General features: G+C 41.5%; 1 protein-coding gene across 1 annotated transcript in view; it reads right to left on the reverse strand.

The window, feature by feature from the left end:
* The window catches only part of ADCY5 (adenylate cyclase 5), a 201,494-nt gene that overhangs the window by 156,205 nt on the left and 21,552 nt on the right, over window positions 1–23,737 (reverse strand). The window lies entirely within an intron of this gene.

The following is a 23,737-nucleotide window of genomic DNA, read 5'->3' on the forward strand; positions in this document are numbered from 1 at the left end:
CTAAGCCACTAGGAGTTGCAAGTTTGTGAAAATTGAAGGCTAATAAAACCATGTGACTGTCATTTCTGAGTGGGTGGAAGCTCTCTTCTGAATCCATTTGGAAATGAAATCACCCACACATTTCCATACTTGATAAAGACCATAGGGCAAATGACCACCTGCCAGCAGAGAGAGAGGAAGGGAGGAGGGGAGAAATAGAAAAAACCCCAAACCCTAACATGAGGTTTTTCAAGCTGTGTATTTGTGACAAGATGCTAGAAACTAACATTAAACTGGTTTTTGTTCTTCAGTAAACCTACAGAGCTATGGAAAAGTATTATTTTCATGAGCATTTTTTTTCCTACTTCTCAAATAGGGCTCACAATTACATGCAAACTTAATATAAAACAGTTCCACAAATTCCCTAAGATCAGTGCCATGCCTTTTAAGACCTGTCTCAAGCAAGGTTTCGATCTGTGAATCAGAACTATGCATGAAAAGGGTGTGGAGATAATGCTGCTTAGAAATCAAGCATCTTCTCCAAGCTGCAACAGCTCAATCAATCAACTTGTTATCATTATGAGAAACATAATTACATTACACCCATTTGTATGCTGAACTTATAAGGCATATTCCACATTTCTTGAAAAAAGAACCAAAAAAAAATAACAATAAACCAAACCAAACAAAAATACAAACAAACCCCCCACCAAAACAAACAAGTAAAAAACCCCAAAACCAAACCAAAAACCACCACAAAAATTCATACAAACTTTCCTGGGAATTTAGGATTCCCCTCTCTGTGTGAGGATCTCAACCCTGACAACAGTCCTCTGTTCATCAATGCAATAAACTACAATCTGGGGAAGTCTAGGTCCTGTATCTGGCCCAGTGGTCCCTGGTTGCCTTGGCACTGTAGAAGGACTGTCCTGGCATGCCTTTTACTAAAAGGCCTCTCCTACTCTAAAGCCCAACCTGCACAAAAAAAAAAAAAAAAAAGACAAAGTCTGAAAAGGTTTCAAGGAAAAATTATGAGAATATCTGATCTTGAGAACTGATCATAAGGAGCTCATTTGCACAGCTCAATGTAACAAGATGGAGAGACAATTATTCATATGCAGAAAAGAGCACTGATGCCACAGAGCCCTGAGTCATGCAGCTAAAGGCAGAGCACGATGGGAATGTTTTCCATTGAAGCATCCCAATCATCAGAATTTTAGAAACAGGATATTCAAGCTGGAAACAGAAGGCACATTTTTACCACACAGGTAATCCCTTACTGTGATGGCTTAGAGAGGACAATGGTAATTAACTATCATTTAGGACCCACTTTAATCTAACCTGAGTATTTCACATGAAAATTCTCTAATTCATCAGTACACATCCCAGCCTAAAGCAAAAATTAGTTGGGACTCACACAATATGTCATTTAGGAGTTAAAGCTTTAAGTCTGAACACAACTGTGATAGATGATGAGCTGCTCTTTGCAGGGCTTCCCCAGCTGGGAGTTTGCAGCAATTCAGTCCAGTCCTTTTGTACAGATATGCAAACAGTTATCAGCCACAGGCACATTCCCTTCACTGTGCAAGGGATGGCTCCTGAGCACGGCTGGATACTGGCACCTGCAGGGAATGAGGTGAGCTGGTGGAACTGAAGGCACAGCTCCTCTCTCATGGAGCCCTCAGGGCTCCTCCAGTGCCATGCCCAGGGCAACCCAGGGTTCTTTTTGCCTGCACTGGTACCCACACATGCTCAGTTTGATGACCAATACAAAGCCATACAGGTTTCTAGAATATCCCCATTTTACAGAACAAAAACCATTTCCCCCCCTGTTTTCTACACTCATTTACTAAGCACACCCACATCACACCCACTGGTGAAGGTCAAATGGACAGCTCTCATGTTTCTGAAGGTGAGGGCTACAATCTCTACCAACATCCTGTGGTCAGAACAATGTCTAAAATGCAAAGCAGCAATGCCAATTGTACAATCTGAAAGCCCAGATTTGAAGACTTTAACTTAGAGCCTCTAAAGCCTAAACATGTCATAGTGGGTGCAGATTCCTTTTATCAGCAGTCAGAATATGCTGCACTGAAGTGATTTTTCTGCTAGCAAATAATGCACTACTCTTAAACTATCTGCAATACTAGCTTTATACCACATTATTATTAATTTATCTCCTAAATGCTATTATCTCCAGGATGTTCTCCTTAATAATTCCTTCAGAATTGTGAAAGCTGGCTGAAAGCCAGCCATAGTGACACTGAAATGAAAATAAAAGGTTCCTGAAAGCTGAAACACAGAGTGATACTCATCTAAACTAAAGTAGAATGTCAGTGTATTTTAGATGCTGACATTTTAAGTAAACCATGACCTTTTGCCTCTGAAACTTCAGTGTAATTGTTATATGGAACCAATTCCCCATTAAAACTTCAAGAGACATAGTCATTAAAAAAATGTAGAGAAGAAACATCCAGCTCTTTCAGCCTAAGAACATTGCATCTGATAATTTCTCATGCTTAAATACACTACACAACACTTTACTGTGCACCTTGTTCTGAGCTGTAGGCTCAGAACAGCTGAAGAATGATGCAGAGCCAGAGAAATAAATGCCTTCATGTGAACCAAGAGCAGACAGCAGGTATGAAAAAGAGGATAGGCAGCCAACAAGGTGTGACAAAGACTGAATTGCACCTAAGTCCTTATGTAAGGCTGTTCTCTAGGCACCACCAAGATAAAACTTCAAGTGAGGACATGCAATTTGACAACATATAGCAGCTCTCACCACTAAGCAAAGAGAGAAACTGCAAGCCAGAAGACTTAGCTTTTCTTTCTTCTGCTGCTGTTCTGTCACAAAAACACAGAAATCACAGAATCTCCCCAAGTCACAGCTTTTTGCCAATGGAAAGACAGAGAAAAGGCACCTCAAGTGTTATTTTCTTCTTTTCTGGGACAGAAATGGCTCATGTTTGTACAGGGATACAAAGCTGAGCATCTTCCACAGCTTGCTGAGCACATGCAAGCCCAGTTCCATGTGCCTGGGCAGAAACACCAGTTCTGTCACTCTGATTTCAGGACATCTCTGCTGAGCTACAGAGAGCACACACAAGAATGTAACTGGGGGACAGAGTGAAAGTGAGACAGAGCTTTGTGAGGGAGCTTGCCAGAGAGGCCCAAAGGAAGAAACCCATCTGTTCTCCTGTTCTGACTAAGAGCAGAACATGACCACAGGAGTCGTCCAAAACACTGTGATTCTCCATCAGCACAGCCTTACAAAACAGGGGGAGCAGTGGATAAGGCTGTGCAAGGCTGCTGATGTCCAAGCAGGAAGTGGAAAGGCTGTTCTGGTTATTCAGAATCTGGCTCCCATTCACTGCTCTGTGGGGATAACTTAAAAATGTGAGGTTCAGGGAATTTGATTTACCTCGAGCCCAGCAGCAGAATGGTATCTCATCTCATTTAAAGCAGAGCAAGATTTAGAAACTTTGCCTGTATTCAATACAATTATCAGCTGGGAAAAGGCAGGGAGGTAAATCACCATAAGAAAAGTACTTAACCAACCAATATTGATATTCTGAGTGCTTTCCTTCAACTTCCTTCTCTTGATGGGGAAGGTAAAAACTAAGGATGCTTTGTAGCAACAGTGCAACAGGCTATGAAGAATCTCCCTGCTGAGTAATCCTGATACAGACCATGTTATGATAAAGACTCAAATTTAAGACAATCCTGATATCCCAATTTCATCTGTCATAATTAAACTTCCTATTATTGAGGCTTTCATTTTTACAGAAACTGTTTAATTCCATCACAGCTAGGACATCCTGAGATGGTTCTATGGATCACATGAAGAGTACATAAGGAAACTGAAGTTAGAATGGAAAAAAGAGACCAAAATACATTTGATCAATGTGCACTGTGAGCCAAGATGAAGCAGAGATCAAAAAAAGAACTGGGATTTCATCAGCTGAAAGAAGATGCTGCTTTTTCCTTACTGCAATGCTTTCCTTACTGGATTCAGGCTGTGATGCACGAGGGTGGGCTTAGGTCTGTATGATTTCCAGGTGTCACAGTGGTGGGTGTGAAACAAACACAAGGAAGGAAGGAAGGAAGGAAGGCTAACAAAATAAAATTGGGTCTTAGTTAATATGAGCAGCATTTTTATTTAAAAACCCGACTATACTGTATTTGGTAGACACTAAACACTGGCTTAGAGCTGCTCACATCAGCATCCCAGTGCACTATCAACACTGTTAAAATGGAAATCCCTCCAGACACTGCCACTGAAACCAGCTTTTTCATCACAAAGTCTTAGTTTTACATAGCATTTTAGGCCTGAAGCAGAGTACAGTGAAAACTGCTCTCAAAGTACTTGAAATAATTAAAGAGAGACTAAAGGAAAAATCAGGAGAAAATATCTGGTTGAAAACCTCAAGATCACAGGAATTATTTAAAATACCAAGAGAGGTGAAGAGCAGAAATGGGATAAAAAAAAATCACTTGGAGGCTATGCATCATGGAGATGAGACTGTAAAGCTCAGGAGTATAACTAGGATTGCTTCTGCTTTGAAAAACTGTTCAGCAGTATTTCTATTTAGCAAAGAATAAAGATGTCATAACAAAAAATTAGAGATTTTAAACAGTAAGAACAACTGAAGGAGGATTTATTTGTTTGTTTGAATGAGACAGAGACAGCACACACATACCCAGGAGGCCCTTGTGAGATGCCAGCCTTGGGGTTAACTGATTTCCAGTCTAGTCTCCAACAGGAGGTCCTCATGCTACAGAGTACTGCACATAAACACAATCCTAATGAATGTCAAGCCACAAACACAGGTATTGCTGCCAGTTGATATGGAACATGCAATTCCTTGAGTCCTGGAATCAAGGAGGTGGTTTCCTGAGAATCTGCAACTCCAGCTCAGTGATATCTCACAGCACAAGCTTCCAGCAAAGCTCTTCCCATGGCTGGGACCAGGTTGCAAGGCCATGCCCTGGGCAGATTTTTCAGTGCTCACAGGAAGAAGCTCATCTGTAGTAACACAGATATCCCTGAGACTTCCACCAGCCTGTAAAATTTGGCTGTGATTGGCCAATGGGTTAAAAAAGGGAGTGGAAAAGAAGAAGGAAGGAAAATATATGCAGAAGGAGCTTCATCCTGCATGCTCGTTTCCTATGGAAACAAGGCTAAACCCAACAAATTATGAAATGAACACTCAATTTAGTGCCAGCTCTGTTTCAGAGCATAAGATGACAGAGAAACCTCAAGCAGCAGAAAGTATATGCCCTTCACTGTCTCAAGCAAGAGTGTCAGCAATAATTGCACTGATCCATTTTTCATGGTTCATAACATTATGACAGTGCAATGGGGAAGGAAGGAGAGCAAGCAGATATCAGTAGATTTTGAGCACATGGTTAGCACACAGATACTCCAACACTGAAAGGCTGCTAAAGAGCCAAATTAATGATGTCTAACTGGATAGTCTGGACTCTTTATTATCACATGTCCTGCACACAATTCATGGAGCTTGCTCCTCAGTGATGTGGTTGCCATATATAAATGGCAATGCATAGTACATATAAAGGGAGGGCAAAAAGAAAATATACAGCCATCCGTGCATTTAAGCTTGCCAAGTGTTGCCATTTGCCTGTATATCCACATCTCAGAGCTACTAAAGAACAGAAAAGCTGAAAACGCCTTTGCATTTCCAAGCATCCGTTCCCTTCTCTGTAGTGACTCCTCTTTTAATGTCAAAACCAACATTCTAAGTTAGCCAGACACATTCCAATCCAGCAGAAAGGAATTATTTTCCAAGCCCATTCTAAGTCACTTGCTCTTAGTGCCATGTAAAGCTCTGAATCATCAAGTAAATATAACTTACTTTTAGGGAGGCAGCTTTGCAGAATAACTTCTGTTCTTCAGCACCCACAAGGAGCCATCTAAATTACCCACATGAAGAAAGACACTAACTCCACCAGGCACATAACCAAGCTAAACACCAAAGGCTCAAGCACCTTGTACATTATCTAAAAACCTGTTTAGGTGAATCAACAGCACCTTGTACATTATCTAAAAACCTGTTTAGGTGAATCAACAGCAGAATACACAAAGTATTTTAAAAACTCTCAGTCTGATTCTACTCAAATTCCTTACTGGCTTAGCAAGTGCCTTTTCCAGATCTACCACTCACCTGCTCATCTGCTGAGGATAGAGACCACTGTCTACTGCTTGTTTCCCTGGGGCCCAGCAAGGCAGCTTTGCTGGTGGCTTCTTTCAGAGAGCAGACTCTGGGATCTGCCACTAGACAGATAAAACAACCTTCAGCTTGCATGGAATTGCTTTGTCACAAAAGAAATCTTATCCAAGAACAACAGCCTTTCAGTTCTCTAGCAGGGTTGCAAAATCCTCTGGAAGAGGAGCCTGCAGCATTGGCCCTCGACACACAGTTCCCAGCACATGAAAAGGCTGCTCTTTGGCACTGCTCTGAGGGAAATCATGACCTTCACTCAGCCAGCTACTGGGCAATGCCACATCACCCGTCCTTCTTCCAGGCTTCACTTCAGCCAGCACCACTGAGATACAACCTAACATCTTCCACTGCAAAACACTGATGCCTCCCCACAGCTAAGTGCGTCATCCCATTTCCAGGAGTACTCCAACCTCTTTACTAAAGACTTTATGGACACAGAAGGCTCCTTGTTGTCCCCTTTTTTAAATTTCAGATTCTTTATCATCAGACACTATTCTGTACTTATCGAAAGATGCATTTGACCTACCCACAATTAATAGTTATCCAAGCCCTTGTCTTAATATCCCCCTTGGAAAGTTAAAGGACACCATTCTGACACACAAACACTGCCAATTAATTAATTACACAGGGCCGTATTTTCCAGCAGAAATAGTGATTCACGTATTCACATAACTGTCCTCAAAGATCAAGCCTTTTTGGAGACATCAAAATGCACAGACATTTGGCTAGTCCTAATTTATTCTAGCATTTTACCAAGGAACTCTGTAGCTGTTACAGTAAGTAGGTTTTCCTTTAGTCAGACAAAATTAAGATCTGCACAAAATTCATTTCTTTTCCCAGCAAAACACAGTTTTTAAGAGCAGTCCACTTACTCAACTGGTAACAGAGAGAGGTAAGACAAAGGCAGTGTCTTGATTGCAGCCACCAAGACTCAATAACTCAGAATAAAGATAGTTTAGGACAGGAGTAGGACAGTCCATTTAAAATATCTGAATGTAGAAGACAATCAATTGTTGATTCTAAAGCACACTTATCATAACAAAAGTAACTTCCTTTTCCCCAGGTGATTTTGAGACAAACAGCAGGTCCCTTGCTGCTGCCTGTTCAGAAATACAAAGCCAGAGTTTCCATGTCACGTAGCAGGAAGGTGTCATCTTTCTGTGGTGTCACTTACTCACCAGCTCGCACCACCCACACCACTGCTAGAGAGGACTCAGCTCTGTGATGGAGCAGGTTTTCCCCCAGGCATGGATGCAAACAAGCCAAGGTGCTAAAACATTCAGAGGGAGAGAGCTGATATTCAGGCTGCACACTGCCAGTCTGCTATGGATGCTCAGAGTTACCTGCAAACTCATACCCAAACATTTCAGGAAGCCCAAACTTCCTGAAATACCATGCCAGCCTCTGCCCCTTCTGATCCTCCCCACCTAATGCTAAGTATTATTAGGTTATTTCACACAATTTCCAAGTCCCTCAGGACTGACACCATAAAGTGATGAAGTCAAGTAAGTAATGACTAGCAGAGGTTTCCTTTATCTATTCCTTTTCTCTAACATTACCAAATTTGATAAGCCCCAGGCCCAGCTCAGGCAACTCAAAGTACAGAACCAGATGTTTTGGTTCCCAACACAGTCACTTAGGGAGAACTGGATATTTCAGAAAAGGGATGTTCCAGGCTCATGTGCCATAACAGGGAGACACCTACATCCCACTTAGTTTTGCACATGAATGTCTCTAAGCCCCCATCTCTCCCTAGGATACAGGTATTGGAATGAGGACTGAGCACTGGATGTCTGCATGGAGCTGGACATGAGACCCTGACTGAGAGACGCCTGACTGAGCACTGAACATGAGGTTCACTCTGAAGATTTCTCTGGCATATGTGTCAAACAAGAAGGAGGTCATGCTGTCCCTGCTCAGCTTTAATTAACAGTTTATTCAGCCAGGAAAAATGAAAGATGCCCTACTCAGTTAAAGAACACTTAAAATTATGGTACCCACCTTCCTGCACTATCTGGCTGATCTAGATGAAGGCACTCCCTGAATGCAGTCAGAAAGCAAACACCATGGGAGCAGAAGGAAAACATGACATCACAGCCCCATGTTAAAACACTTCCATGGATGTGGGAGAGCTCAGTACGAGGTATCATTCCAAGCAACATTAAACATCTGAAGTGCCTGGAACTGCAGCTAGGTTCAGCCAGCTCTCCTCCCTACGGATGTGGTTATTGCAATAGCAGAGGCTGTTGAAAAATCAGGACTGCAGCATGCAATTCTGATGAATGATGGCAATAAATTAGCATGTGATGAGTCTTCATCTTTTAAAGGCAGCTCTCTCCACTCATCTCTAGTGCTATGGATCTTTACATTACTTTGAAGAGATGGGAAGATAAAAAACACTGCAAAAGCATTACTGAATACTATTTTCTCCTCTCTCCTCTCCTTCAATTTATATTTATCTCACCATTTTGCCAGTGCAAATCTTATTTAATATACTCTCTAAAATCTTCTGAAATAATTTTAGAAACCTGAGTCAACTGGATGTTGAATTTTGACAAGTTTTTGAGAAAAAGAGTTATGCTCTGTGATTCAAAAAGGTAGTCTTAGATATTTCAATTTTAAAAAGATTTTCTCTGTAAAAAACCAACCTAGATTTTCTTCAGACTTTTTAAGCTTGTCTGTCTTCCCTCAGAGACAGTTGCTCCCTTGTTAGTAGTAGCAGAAGCAAATAAGTGTAAGCCTCATGACTGATGATAAACACCACATCTTGCCATAGTTTCCCAGAGAAATGAATCTCTAAGATCAAGCATGCCATTAAAAGCACCTTATAACTTTGAGATTGGAAACTGTACATAAGGAGGCAGTATCTCTGAGAGACTGAGAAAGTACAAAATCAGCTGGAGCATCTGGTAGAGCATCAGTAATGCTGCATGGCTATTTAGCATGGAAGCAGCATCTCAGATGTGTCATCCCAATTGAGGTACACAGGGAGGTTTATGAAATGCCTTTTTCACTGAGCATTAAGTGAAAAATAAACACCAAACCAGCAAATCCCAGAATCCACATGTAAGGGAAATAGATATACTTTACTAATGTATATGGATGAGGGAAGGAGCTGTGAAGGATATCATGACTTCACCGAATGATAAGCTACACACAGAGTGTGCCTCTTGATGGACCGCTGGGAATCATCAGGGCACAGGAACTGCAGGCACACTGATAAGAGCATCAAAGGAGGCTCTTACCATTTGCATTAATGCAACTAGCTGTAGCACAGGGATGTAGACAAAAGATAATGATGCCAGCAGTTTGTTATATTCACTCTTTGTTCCTCCTTCTCCTCATGCAATTAGAGCAACTATACACATAATTTAATGTAAAATTATATTGCCTGAATTCAGTGTAGCAGCCCCAGCAGACAGTTTCTGTTTAGTTTGTTGTCTTTCAACATGCAACACAATGCAGTATTAGAGGCTTAAGACAGATAGCAATAAACAGCATGGGCTCCTTACCAAGATTCATTACTGATTATACCATCAGCATTAAGCTCTGTTTTTTCCAAAATGAAACATTTGTTTTCTAGCAAGAGAAACATAGCTGCTTCTGTGACAGAGTCCTGTTGAAGCATCCAGTTTGTAAACAGGGACAGAATATGTCAGGTCTGTTTAAATCTGGGACAGGATAGAGTCACTCAGGTTTTGCTGGAAGGACATATTCTCCTGTTATCTGGGACAGCTCCTGGGTTCTGTCAAGATGCAGAAGAGATGACAAAGTGGCTTGGCAACCATCTTGTCAGCAGCAACAACAAGAAAGAAAGAATAGCACAGCTTAGACACAAGAGAACAAACACACTTTCCACCACAGTGACCTTTTCCTCAGAAAGGCAGAGAAAGTGCTGTTATCAGGGAGATATTAGAAGGGACCTTGGAAAAAGAGTGCTGCTTAGCCGACTGGTGGGGATTGTTCTGTCCTCACTTGAAATGTTCGGGAGAACATTCTGAAAGTACAGCAAGAAATCCCTAAAAAAACCATAATAACTGATGACCCAGAAAGGGCGAGGAAAGGTCTTCAGCTGATGTGCTGCATTACAAATCCAATTCTACAATTTTATACAAAGCAAGTGTAAAATGCATGGACATTTTGATGTGCAACAACAGTATATTATAGTGGAACACTTTATAACTTAAGGACTGCCACCAATTCTCCACATAAGAGCCAGAAATATCCTTCATTTGCTTATACAACAAAAGAGTCATTATAAAGGCAGAGTTTGCTGAAGCTACCATCAAAGCTAAAATCTAATGGAAAAGGTGGGTGCACTTAAGGATAACAGCACTAATCAGGCTTTCACTGACCTCGAATCAAGGACTAGAGCTGGTGTTTCTTCTGGATTTCAAAGGGAAGTGTAAGTACCTGTGCATACAGGAGTGCCTATCTCACTGCACCACAGATGGGCCTCTGTCCATGTGGGAAGCTCAGAGGTTCCAGTTCCTGGATTCCTTACCCTTACAAAATGACAGATCATTAGGACATAAAAGTCAATAATGAAATTAAGAAAGTGAAAGAAATTACTTGCCCTCTTTTAATCTTATGATAAGATCTATTTCAAAGGGGAAGGTTGCTTTTTTTTCCAGCTTGCTTAACTTGCATTCTTCAACCATTTCTGTTATGCATATTAAAATACCTTGGATAAAATTAAGTCAGATTCAGTACTTTTTAGCAAGGTGCAATTTACCAATTCTTGTTGCCTTGGTAGGTGAAAGCACACAGCTACTCAATGAGGTTTTTTCAGCTACTTTGTCTCCTGCTTTACATTACTTAATTCTGGATACAAGATAGGGAGAAATAATGAATTTCCCAGTAACTGAGCCCTCAAACACACAGCACATCAGCGCCTTAGAGACAGGAGTCTTGCTGACCTCATCCACAGAAATTCAATGTTGGCAATGAGTTATCACTCTAGAAATACACCTTTCTACCAGGTGGGATTTACATTCCAGCTTGAAAACAAACTCCTGCTAAAGGAAGAAAGTTTCTGCTTCAGAAGGATTTCACATAGAGCTGAACCTGTATGATCACCATTCAAACATTAAGTCTCAATTCTTATTTCTATCAAAGCTGCTTAAGCTCAAAGCTTCCCTATGAAAATTTCCTGGTTCCTTATCCAGAGAAAAACAAGATCTAAATTCAATTGGGAATTCAGCATCCTGAAAGAAGCAGCATTTGTCAACTAAATTATTTTCCAAAGTAAAAAGTTTAAGAGACTAAAACTTTGGCCACATGCAAAAGATCTGACTGCCATGGTGACAATAGAGGGAAACAGAGATTTATTCTCTATTTATCTATAAATCACCTTTTGCTTGGCTAGCAGAGTAACATTGCACTCTCTCTGAGTAGTCTGAATCCTCCTGAAATAAAAAAGTGAGTCTTTGTGATACAAGGTGAAGAAAGAAACATTCAGGAAAACATTTTAAAGTAAACATATGAAAGCTCCAGCTTAACTGGTGTGGCTGGAACTCAGGGATGATTTATTGAGATTCCACTAACACAACATTTAGAAACCTTAATAAGAGGAGCTAGCAGCCACTAATAGCAGTAATATGCAACTGAGTCCAGAAATGATGGACTATTTCCAGCTCTGCCACTGACTGGAAGTATGAAACGCTCTGAGTGCCAAGGCAGCATCATTAAGACAGCATCAGTATGAATTACTCATTTTTGCCACTTTAATACAAAGGAAAGATCTCTTTGTAGATTAGTAGAAACACTGCTAGCTCTTCTTCTGCTTGTCCCCAGAAAGTGGGATCTGTTTTTCCATACTTCATAAACAGAGCTTAAATTTTGCAATATTCATTCTCTCAGTTTGTGTTACCAAATGGGTGCATGAAGACACCACATACAGGAGAACAAGAAAATTACATATTTCAGCCCCCCCGGTATCTGGTTTTGTTCCAATGACACATACCCCAATTTTTTAATTTGAATAGCTAGAGAAGCAATTTAGCAAGATTTTGAGGAAATAGGGAAAAAAATTTGCTTTCTTCTCTCAGTCACCACCCTATAGTAAGTTCATCCTCACATTTCAGCAGTGCTCTGATTTCTCCCTCTATCACCACAAGTCATGGTCCACAGCCTTTTTTCATACTTTAGTATGAAAAATTATATTGCCGTTGGTCTTCAGTATGAATTGTTATCTGCTAAAAAGTAGTCTAAGCCCAGAAGCAGCCATCAGAGGAGAAGAAACTTTCAGCTGCAGCAAATGTAGTCTGAAAACTACAAATGGCACCGTTGAAAGCTTATTTCATTCTAGCAACACATTCAACCACCTAAAACTGCATGAAGGAAAGAAAGGCAAGGCATTCTACTGCTGGCTCTTTTTCTCCTTTGCATAGATCACCCCAGCTTTTCCCTGGGAGAAGGAAAGGGAGCTTTTGATTATGGTGCCCAAGGCAAAACAAATTATAAAATGTCCTTCGGTTGGCCAACAGGGAGGAAAAAGAGACACTGCACACCCACTGTGTCCTGCCCCCACCTAGCAATGCCTATTCCAGAGGTAAAACCTGGCAAACCAAATCTTTCAGCTCAAACAGGAAATCTTCATGGGTTTTGGGACAAAGACCTTCAGCAGAGAATACCTAACAGATGTGTGATCCAGGACGTGACCTGCCAGAGCTTGACCACAGGGAAAGTAGAGCTGAAATCTTCAGCTTTGTTAGCAACTGCTGGACATCCCTAGGCTGGACCACACTAAGATTTCCCCTTTTATACAAAGCAGAAATAGGAACAATTTTAACACAACAGTAGAGCATTTTACATTAAGGGCTCAGAGAAATACCTTTAAATTACCTGAAGCAGCCTACCCTCAAATTTTTATAGTCTGGACAGAAAAAAAACCACCAACAACCAAACAGGCAGTAGATACACTAGGAAAACAAGGGATCCATGTAAATATCCCTCCAATATCTTCATAACATTTTCTTCAAAGGTAACTTTATCACTAAAACATAGACATTATTAACACAGTGTCTCTAGGGACACTGCTAACACTGTGAGGGCCTACTCACAGGTAGGGCCTACTGAGGGCCTACTCACAGCTGCTGTACTGGGCATTGTACGAGACAAAAAGTAAAGCACTTACATTTAATTTTTAACACAGGAGCTGAGCGGCCCTCACCTACACAATTCTCACCACTAAACTAAGGAGAAACAACCAAAGCATGATTTAAATAACCGAGAAATACAACTACTGCTTAAGCATTCAGCAGTGAAGGCAGCACATGAAAGTTAAAAACAACTGAATGCGCAGATCAGCCTTGCAGAGAGTCTGGCACTTCTGCTCTTTTTTCCTTCTATATGGCTGAAAAGGAGCAGAGCCAGGTCATAAACACATTTCAGACACCAGTTTTCTGCAAATCCTCAGCAGCCAGGAAACTGCCTGCTGGAAGCCTGGTCATACTTGCAGAGTTGTTCCAGAGCTGTTCCAGGCTCTGGTTCTCAGGTTCCAGCCCTGCAAACACTGGAAGGAGAGCCTCAGCCCACACCATCTCCCCATCAACAGGGGAAATAAATATAGTTTCCCACAGACTTACTACCTGGTTTGCTGAGATTGACTTTAATTGTTGATTAAAGCTTTTATTTTGCAGTTGGGATATTTAAAAAAATTTTCTTCTTCTCTGAGGATTCAAAATAGCAGAGGTCAATCTTCCAGTGTTACCATCTGTCTGAATGGGCAGTAATGTATGAGGTGTCTTGTGCTCCACCTGCCTAAATACGTGACATTTTATCTGAAATTGCTACTGTAACAGGGTCCTATGTCGTTCAAAATAATGGAAGTTACTAACACTTTGAAAGTTACAATGAAGAAGAAAGGAAAGAGGCTGAATTTCTTTGGAAGCCAAGCCAAAAGTATCACAAAACTGTCTGTTCATATTAACATTTTATGCTTTATACCACCTCCTGATCTGTAAGCTGGTCCTTTGAATCCCAAGAGCATCCTTTAAGAATGCTGTAGAAATCCATGCTGCTTTGCATTTTTTTCAGCATCTTGTTTCCAATATGCTAATTAGAGGGGAAGCAATTAGAACAAAATTAATTTGCCCATCTATATTTGCTGTTCCAAGCTTTCCCCAAATGCTGAAGGAAATTGACAAAGTCAGCGTGTCAAAGAGCTGTTTCTAGCCTGTCATACAAGGTGTGAAGAAATACATGGCATTTGACTGGTTTCTCCTGTCCCTACTGAATTTATGGCTTTAAGCATCAAACTGTCACAAAGGGTGACTGTCTCTGACTGTAAATGATAATTGCTTCCAACAGCCCATGCAATGATGCTTATATCACTTTAACTAAAGCATGCTGTCCAGCCCAGCTGCAGACTAAAAGAAAATTAAACAAAAACAAACAAACAAAACAAAAAAGAAAGTAAAAAAAACTAACAAAAACAAAACAACAAAAAATTTAAGGACCAAATCTGTGCCTGAATTTTATTCTGTGTCTGCTGGGTGGCTTGTTTAAAGTGACTTTTGTCATGACATGGGATGTCTGCTGGGTCAGCAGAAACACTACAGCCTGGTGGGGTGATATGGGGAAGGTATGGGGTGACTGAAACGCTCTGTAACCTTCAGGTCACCTTAGTTTTTATCAGAAAGCAGGTCTGGCTCACCTCAGCTTCAAATTTCCACTCCACTCTTGGGACAAGATCAACAGATATTCATCACTGACTACAACCAGTTTGGATTTTATTTGTAGCCTTACAGATAGAGGCCAGGGGAAACAGCTTAGGTTCAAGGAGAGGTTTGCTGTCTCACCACCAGTATTGATGGACTTCCAGGGATTTGGTCACCTACACATTTGATAGCTATATCTCTTCTGCTAAGCACTGAGTAGAATCAGTTCCAGGAAAAAAAAAACAAAACAACCATACCTACAGAATCTCACCCAGTGCATTCTTCACTAGTGACTCCTTTACAGCTCTGCTGGGATAGACAATCATTTTTGTCTCTCCTGTTTGACCCCAACTGGGAAAATATACTCTAGATACTGTTTTCTTCCAAGATTATTGTATGAGACAGTCAGAAGCTGACCCACAAGACCCAAAACTTCACTATTCTTATAATTTCTTTTACTGCATTTGCAGAAGGTAGCGTGACTGATTGGATGCCATTTGCTCTCAGCAATGCTACTTTGGCTGTTCCTCATCTCTGTGTTATGACCCAGCTGCTTGCACATTGTGATATTACTTCTCTCAGATTTTTCCAGGAACTGAAGCTTGATGGATCTGCAATTCCCCAGCAGTTCCCACTGCCCTCTCCCCTTTTTTAAAAGGCAGGCATTATGTTTGATAGTTTCCATCATTCTGTTACCTCAATGACCTCTGAAATATAACTAACACAGTAAGAAGGAGGTTTCAGCCACTTCTTTAAGTGTTCCAGCAGGCCTTCTCCTGACAGCAAATGGGGCTTTTAAGAAAATGGCTCCTACAAACACTGAGAGAAGCACCCCTGCTCCAATGCCCAGGGCACAGGTTGTCAGCCTGAGGGCATGACAAACAATTTTCTGGCAGCTTCATCAATCACTTCTCTTATCACATGAGAGGGTCACCAGAGGTTTGAATGTAAGAGAGTCACATAGTTGCTCCTGAAACAAAAACTCTGAAAATCTAACAGCCAGAAACAAAAGCCTTGCTAACATCCTGATGTGCTATACATCTAGTTCAACAACTCTCATGGAAAACAGTGAAACTTCCTTAGCATGGATGAAACTACATTACCATGAGAACTCTTAAAACATTTTATTTATGTATAAAACCACAAGTCTTTGTAAACGGTACTGCATGCTGTCATACAACTGAATACAAGCTAAGAGTCATGTTGATATAAGCCATCATCATACTTCAAAATAAATACTCAGCTGCTAGAAATCCCAGGTATAAGCCAAGCCTAACATGTCTCACAGCCAAAAGCAACATTCCCTTTTAATGTGACCACAGACGTCCAGAATTTTCTAAACACTTCAATTCAAAATTGATAGATACATTGTGTCCAATTTCATATCTATTAAAGAAAAAACAAAACTTCTCAAACTGATTGCAATGAAGTACTTGCAGAAAATTCACACCTAATCTTGCTGTCAGAAAAATAGCAATTTGCCAACTAAAATATTTAGGAACTACTCCTCCTTCAGCAGAGAAAGTTTAAAAATATTTGTCCCAAAGAGTTCATGAAGTTCTGTGCATGCATTTGGGAGTTTGTCCTAGGGAACAGAATCAGAAGATGAAAATATTGTTTTGTATACAAGTTTTCATGGGCTCATCTAGAACACCTTAGGATGATGGAAGCCTAGCTGGTTTCCTTGGTAATTAGAGATAATCAACAAGCAAAGTTTGAGGAAAAGTGCCTGGTACAAAACCATTTACACAAACAAGAAGCTATTCTGAAAGACTTGCAAAAAGTCAGTGAAGAGGAAATGTCAGTATTCCAATAAACCTCATGTTGCTTTGGCAGCCTTGCCTTAATCTTCAGAAAACAGCTTGGGAGCACAAGCCCAGTATTGGTAGTTTCAAACCCCTTCATGGGGATTGACACTGGGGCCAGGGCCTAAATGCATCCTTAATTACATATTTAAATACAAGAAAATTCTCTAAGTCTCTTCTCAGCATGCTATTGCTTGTCTGTACTGTACTGCAACTTCCCTTGTAGAAGGAGCCCACACTGCCTACATTTGAGCTTCTGATTCCATTCTGGGGTGTAATCATAAGTTCCCAAGACTTTCATCCAATTTAATTTTGAGCCAACAACTAGCTTCCACCTTTGCATCACTCTTTTTCCTGAAAGAATGCAACTGTATAAGATTACCTTGCTTTAAGGACAGATTCTGATATGATATTGAGAGGTTTCCATAAAGAATACTTCTGTTAAGCCCAAATTTTCTCATTTATTTTCATACTTTGAGTTTAAAATATTCCTATTCCTAACCTTAGTAGTTAAAATGGCACAATCCACAATAATAGTATTTTTCAGTTATAACATAAAGGCAATAAAACACAATAGACACTTTCCAAAGCCTGTAAATTCAGTTCTATACACAGTTCTTCACTACCGATAAATGCTGTTCTTCTGAAAGAAACCCTTGTTAAATAGGTAGTTTTAGGTGAAGGTCCCAAAGGTCAGCCTACTTTGGTGGAGATTATTATAGAATGGACAGTTGAGGTAGACTTACATCCATGTGTAATGATTTAGAGACAGAGCCAATCCAAGGAGCTCTAAATTGGGAAATGTCACCTGCACTATTCAGCAGAATTCCAAATTTCCATCTCCATTTAAGCATACCACTCCTCTGGGAAAACTAATGAGACAGGGAAGGGTGGAACTGCCAACAGAGGCCATTCTGCTCTGCAGGGTAACCCAGCTTCCTACAGAAGCAATGGAAGGACCCTGACGGTTTTGAGAGGGAACCTGATCCCATTTGCACAATGCATCCCTGTGAGTCTGAAAGAGCTCCATGGATGTTCAGCTCCTCAGCCCAGGCAAGAGGCACTGGCTTAAGAGAGGGGAAGAGGTTGCACAGCCTTGTCTGTGGAAAGCTTTCTGCAAGTTTATTTGTTTCAGGACCTCACATCTGCCTATAACCTGTACAAATATATCCAGACTGGACATAGGAAAGGTTTCTTTGGATGTCTGACGCTTTTTATTTGCAGAAACAATACTGATTCCAGGGACTCCCATCCATTTATTTTAGGCTGATCAAACAGCCTTTATTTATTTCCTGGTGCATGTTTCTATTGCTATATTAAAGGTCACGCAACAATGTGTATAGATATAATTCAATTTTTTTTCCAATACAGGAGATATGGAAGGTAAAAGTTACACAGAATACTACAATGAACAAGCCATCCTGTAAACCAGAAGGAAATGTAGGTACTTCCCTATCTTTGCACTGACAGAGGTGAGGTGCTGCCAGCTAAAATTTAATTCTCAACTATGGGTTTGGAGGACTGCAGCCTCCTGACCCTTCAATGCAATTGTGTATTACCACCAACCACATCACCTGACAGCAGAATGGTAAATAGCTATAAGTCCCCAACAGTGAAAAAATTAAAGGTAAAAGACTTTCAGACATTCTACAGAAACCTGCCACTCCATTGCTTATCAGAGGATCTAAGAATACTATTCAATTAATTTACCCTTTAAGGGTAATTTAAATTTAAATTAACAGTGCCTCAGTCAGTCAATATTGTTACTTGATTACAAACATGGAAATTAAATTTGGAAAATAAAGTGGAACAATGGAAAATGGGAAGGTACTCAGCCAATGTTCCCTCCATGCTCTTTGCAAAGCAAATTGACTGGAGGGAAGGTACATAAATTTCACCAAACAGTGACAATGCTCATAAAAAAGTATTTTTAGGAAATTCCCATGCAAGGGTTAGGTTACAAAATGAATCTCATTTCTCTGGAAAAGCGAACACTACCGCGAATATTCAATTATGAGCACTGGCACAAGATGGAAACATTGTGCAGCATAATCCTTTGGAGCATGGACTTCCCAACTCATTTCACAATGGGAAGATGAATTGAGAAGGAATCATTTAACAGAGAGCCAAAAATGTAAAAATTTGGGAGGCAAGTTGAATTTAAAACAACAGCAAATTTGACACAAAGATAAACCAGCAATAGATTACTGGAACTTTTTTTTTGTTTACCTCAACATGATTTTTTAAAGCTACTTTATTTTTAAACATTTAAACATTACCCCATAGCTAAAGGTAAGAGACACGCTCTTTCATGTTTCACACAACTTAAACAAGTAAATGAAAGGTAAACAGCTTTAATTGCAACATTCAAGCACATCTTCAGAGATTCTCAGAAACTCTCTGAGATTATTTCACTAGTACAATATCATTAATTTAGGAATCTACTGCCAGGATCTACGCTCAGCTGCTGCAGCAGTCTAGCTGCCTTTTACATGATGCCAATATTTTATGTTTTTCAAAGTCCATGCTTTTCTAAGCTCAACAAGACCATTAGCAGTGCTGCCAGCATTCCACGGGATAAAACAGACTTTCCCCAAATACTGTAGGACTCACTACTAGTAGGAAAAGTGTTGTAGAGTTTTTTCTCATTTTACAGATGAGACATCAGTCAGCAATGATGCATCCATTGCAAATCAGAGGTTTAGTGACAGCCAGCACAGGAATCAGAGCTTTGTCCCATATTCCTGTCCACTGTAAGACACAGCTCTCCTTCTGAGCCTGCAAACCACAACTATTTGTCTGAAACCTCCAGCATCTTCCCTATTCCTGTGGGCATTTAGAAGATAGTTGAGAGAGAGAGAGATAGAGAGAGACAGAGTGTCAAGAGAGGAGAGTCAAGAGAGGTGAATCAAGAAGTTGGTGGCTAGAGGGAAGGGGGTGACACACTAGACAGGAAAGACATAACCAGGGAAAATTGGCAATGAAAGCAGAGGTGATGAACACTAACCAAAAAGTTCTGGATACAGGGAGGCAGTCTGAGCTACCGGACACAATAAATAGTGATGGAACACAGCAAACACAATCCCTTCTCCCTGTATGCAGCAATGACTTTGCAAAGAGACAGAGGCTGAAAGAACTGACCAGTCTCTTGGATGGAAGGTTGGTAAAAAGAGTAGAGAAGTAAGACAAAATGTTATCTGAATCAAGAGAGAAAGTGGCCACAACTTCACCAAGAAAATAACATATCTGTCAATGGAAATGCACAGTTGCTGTTGGTCACAGCTGAAAAGTCTTTGCCAAAGACTCTGAAGTTTGTTTCTTGGCAGCAATGATGGGGCTTGGTGAAGGTGGCAGCACAAGCAGCTGACCACCACCATTTCTGAAACAGCAAAGGAGCCCAGAGCACAGCACTGGTTTTGATGGGTTATCCCAGGAACTAACTGGCCCTTCACCACTGCTGTGAGCTCTGCTGTGCTTCCCTGAGCATGGGGAGCTTAAGTCAGAACAAGCTGTTCACTTTTTGTCTTCTCCCAAGTGCCTCCTTGTAAAGGGATAACTCAAGTGGGGGCTGCTCTGTGGAAATCTCCAAGGAACACCATCCAAAAGCATGGCAGGGGGAGGGGTGCTCAGCCATCTAAGCCATGGCCTTTTTTTCCTAATTACACTTGTTTGCCAAGATGTAATTATTTTGCCTGCTTTGTCTTCAGCTTGACAGTCTGCTGATCTCAGAGTCACCACCCTGCATGCTGACCTGGCAGAGCTCCTCTCCATCCTTTCCTAGAATAGAGTATCTTATAGACAAGATAGACTTCACAGACTCAGCAAAACTATTCTTATGATTCCCACTTCCATAATTGCCTTATATGTTTGGGTATTAAATTTCACCCAGTCCTTCTTCCCACACCTACACAAAGCATTTCATTCCAACTATGCAGGGGATAGAAGCTGTAAGTAGATATTATCAGCATTATCCCAGACCCTCCAAAGTCAACGAACTATTAAGTTAAGCAGTCACTGCAGCAGGATGTGAGTATTTAACTATTAAATAACTGAGATGAACCAGGCTGTCTTAATGCAGGATTGTCCTGTGTCCACATTAATACCAGATGAGCTGCTACAGCACACAGTACTTTAAAAGTACTTCAGCCTTCTGAGAATTTGTATTTATATATTTCCTCTATGATGTCTGATACACCAAAGGAAATCCATTACCTTCCAGGTTATGAAGGGTCACAGGCCATGACCAGAGTTATTCAACCTAATGTATTTCCATGACAAATAAGACAAATCAGTCCAATAATGCTACAGACCAAGAAGGAATTTTTGACTGTGGAAAAGGACTCCCTGAGACGAGACCCAGTCAGAGCTCTGAGCTGTCTGGGCTTGCTCCTTGCAATTTTCTCATGCCATCAATGCTGTGCTGAAACCCTGAAGATCATCTCACTTTTCCACTAATGTAGTTTGCACATCTGGTGCCAGAGGAGAAGATAGAGCCCTGTCTTATCACTTCAGTTTTGTCATAGAAACTGAGAACTCTCCCTCTAGAAGAGCATTTAACAAGGGCCCTTATCACCCTGCAAAGGAGTTTGGAGTTCCCAAGAACTGACAGACTCCAGGGATGCAGCTAAAGCCATTGATTTTCTATCTGCATCTTTTCCTCACAGGAATGGTGCTTCCAGAGCAAATTCCCTCCCTAAATCTGGTAGCTGACACTACAGGCATCCCAGAGGCCTTGTGCTTACCAGCTTTCCCCCACATGACTTAAGATTGCTGAATCTTAAAGGCTGCTTCAGGGTGATTCATTTCCCTTAGAAAAATCAAGCCCTGAAGTTTCACCCAGAGTTCACTGCAGGCTTTTATAAAAACAGTGGCTGAATCAATGAAAGTAGGCATGATGGGTTTCCCAATGCATGGTTAGGGGGAAAAAATAAACCTACAAATAAATAGGACTGTAATCCTAGTTTGTGCTGAATTTTCCATGGATGTTCTCAGTGTCCCTCATCTACAGGTCCTTTGACCCATCATAGCTGTATAAGCCCTCATCCTGTGTTCCTGCAGCCAGAGCCTTGGAAAAGTGAGTTGGTGTCATGGTAATTTACCACACTGCCTCCCTCAGAAACAATGTGCACCCCTAAATGGCCCAAAATCCAGGAGACATCTCAGATATTCAAAGGGATTTCCTCTCCCTCATTATCCTGTATCACTTGAGACTGTCCCTGGTGTTGGAGGCAGAAGTACTTTGACTAGTTCTCCTCTTCTTCAGTCTGCTGGCCAAGCACCCCCCAACTGTGAACAACTTTATTTTACACTCCCAGCTCCAGGAGTGGAGACCACTGACAGACACATCCCCAGGGACTGCCTCGCACAATAGGAAATCTGCAAAGTGCATTTAGCTTTGCCACCTTGCCAGTTTTCTAGGCCAAACATTATTAACACAGAAAATACAGCCAAGGGGAAAAACGGAGATACTGTGCCCAGCCTTGTCAGTGAAACAAACATACCATGCCCCAAACCAGCCTTTGCTGGAATTTCCATGCCCACACCAGTGCAGCAGGTGTGTGCCTATCTGGGGATGTTTGATTATCCCACACTGAGGATTTTTAAAGCCCGTGGGAGCTCAAGTTAAACCTGGTTGCCACCCGTTCCTACTGAGAACACTCTTTCAGGAACATGCCTACAGAGAAGCAAGTCTGAACGTTTTGGTGGGTTTAAAATAGCTCTCAACCAACTTGAGAAAAGCAGGGCTGGTTTGGGGAGTGCTTCTGGCAGGCTTGGCTGAGAAGGCACAAGTTTGCATTTGTACTTTTGACTTCTCTGTTGTAGGCATGATAGTGCAGGAACTGTGCCTGTTGTTGTGTGCTGGTATGTCCAAACAGCTCTGCTCTTCCAAACCCCTTCACTTCTCCTTCAAGGGGGAAAACTAAACTCTTTTACTCCTAACCTTCCCACCTGCTGGCAGGCTAATTCTCACCAGAGGGCATGCACTTTCTTGGATACATACTTTCCCAGACATTCTTGATAGAGGTAACTGTCTGCCCAGGATTCAGATGGGTTTCTTTCAGGTCCTGGTACCATATGCTGTGAATATATGGCATGATAGGAAATGGGAATAAAAGGGCATGAGGTGGGACAGCTCTTATCCTAAGATACAGCTTGTAGATTGGTGTGGGGCATCACACAATGATTAAGTCACCCTGGTGATTAAAATGGAGCCCATTGCAGCCTTGGCTGAAACACCAGAGCAGACAGAGCAGACTGAGCAGTTGGCACTGCAAGTGCCAGAACTCACAGAAGCTGGTTTCCTCCTCCTTCCTTGCATCTTGTGGCCGACCCACTTGCTCCAGCTGAGGCTTTTCTGCAGTTTTGGCACTTAGGAAAGTTTTGCCTGATTGATGCCCCAGCCTTTGTGCAGGGGAGCACTGACACTGCAGCATTTTGCCCCCAGCTGCGTGTTCCCCCCACTGCTGGTCTGAGTCCCCTGCTCCCAGCAAAGCCCTGGAGCCCACAGCAGTGGGCAGCAGGCACAGCTCCCATCCGAGGTGGGGAAGGCAAAGCACTTTCCAAAGAATCTGAACAGACCCATGTGAGCGCCACAGTCTGAGCTAACATCAGATTTCAAGTGGAAGAGCTGCTGGCGACTTGCCCAGATTCCCTGGCCTGCTGCCTGCCAAGTCCTCAGAGACTATTTTTGTCATTATTTATTTATTAAAATTAACTGTCTTGGGGCTGGACCGCAGACAGACAGAATCTAAAAATGCAGACACTCAGTGGAAAGCTAGCTGGGAGGTAGGTGGAGAGGTTAATAATAATATCTGGTCCAGTCCCATTAAAGGGCAAAAAACCCCAATCTTCTAAGAGAGTTTGTGGCTTAACAGGCTTAAATTCTTGCAATTCTTCTAGGCACCAAGTTGCCTAGAAAGACAAGGTGCTGGCTCACCTGGCAGGTACATGTGCCATTTCCATACAGACTGGCAGACTGGGCCACAGCTTATGAATTTGGAGAAAGGTCATGAACTAGCAGGAGCAAGAAAACAGTGCTGTG

Source organism: Ammospiza caudacuta, chromosome 8 (genome assembly GCF_027887145.1).
Source record: "Ammospiza caudacuta isolate bAmmCau1 chromosome 8, bAmmCau1.pri, whole genome shotgun sequence".
Taxonomy (NCBI): Eukaryota; Metazoa; Chordata; class Aves; order Passeriformes; family Passerellidae; genus Ammospiza; species Ammospiza caudacuta.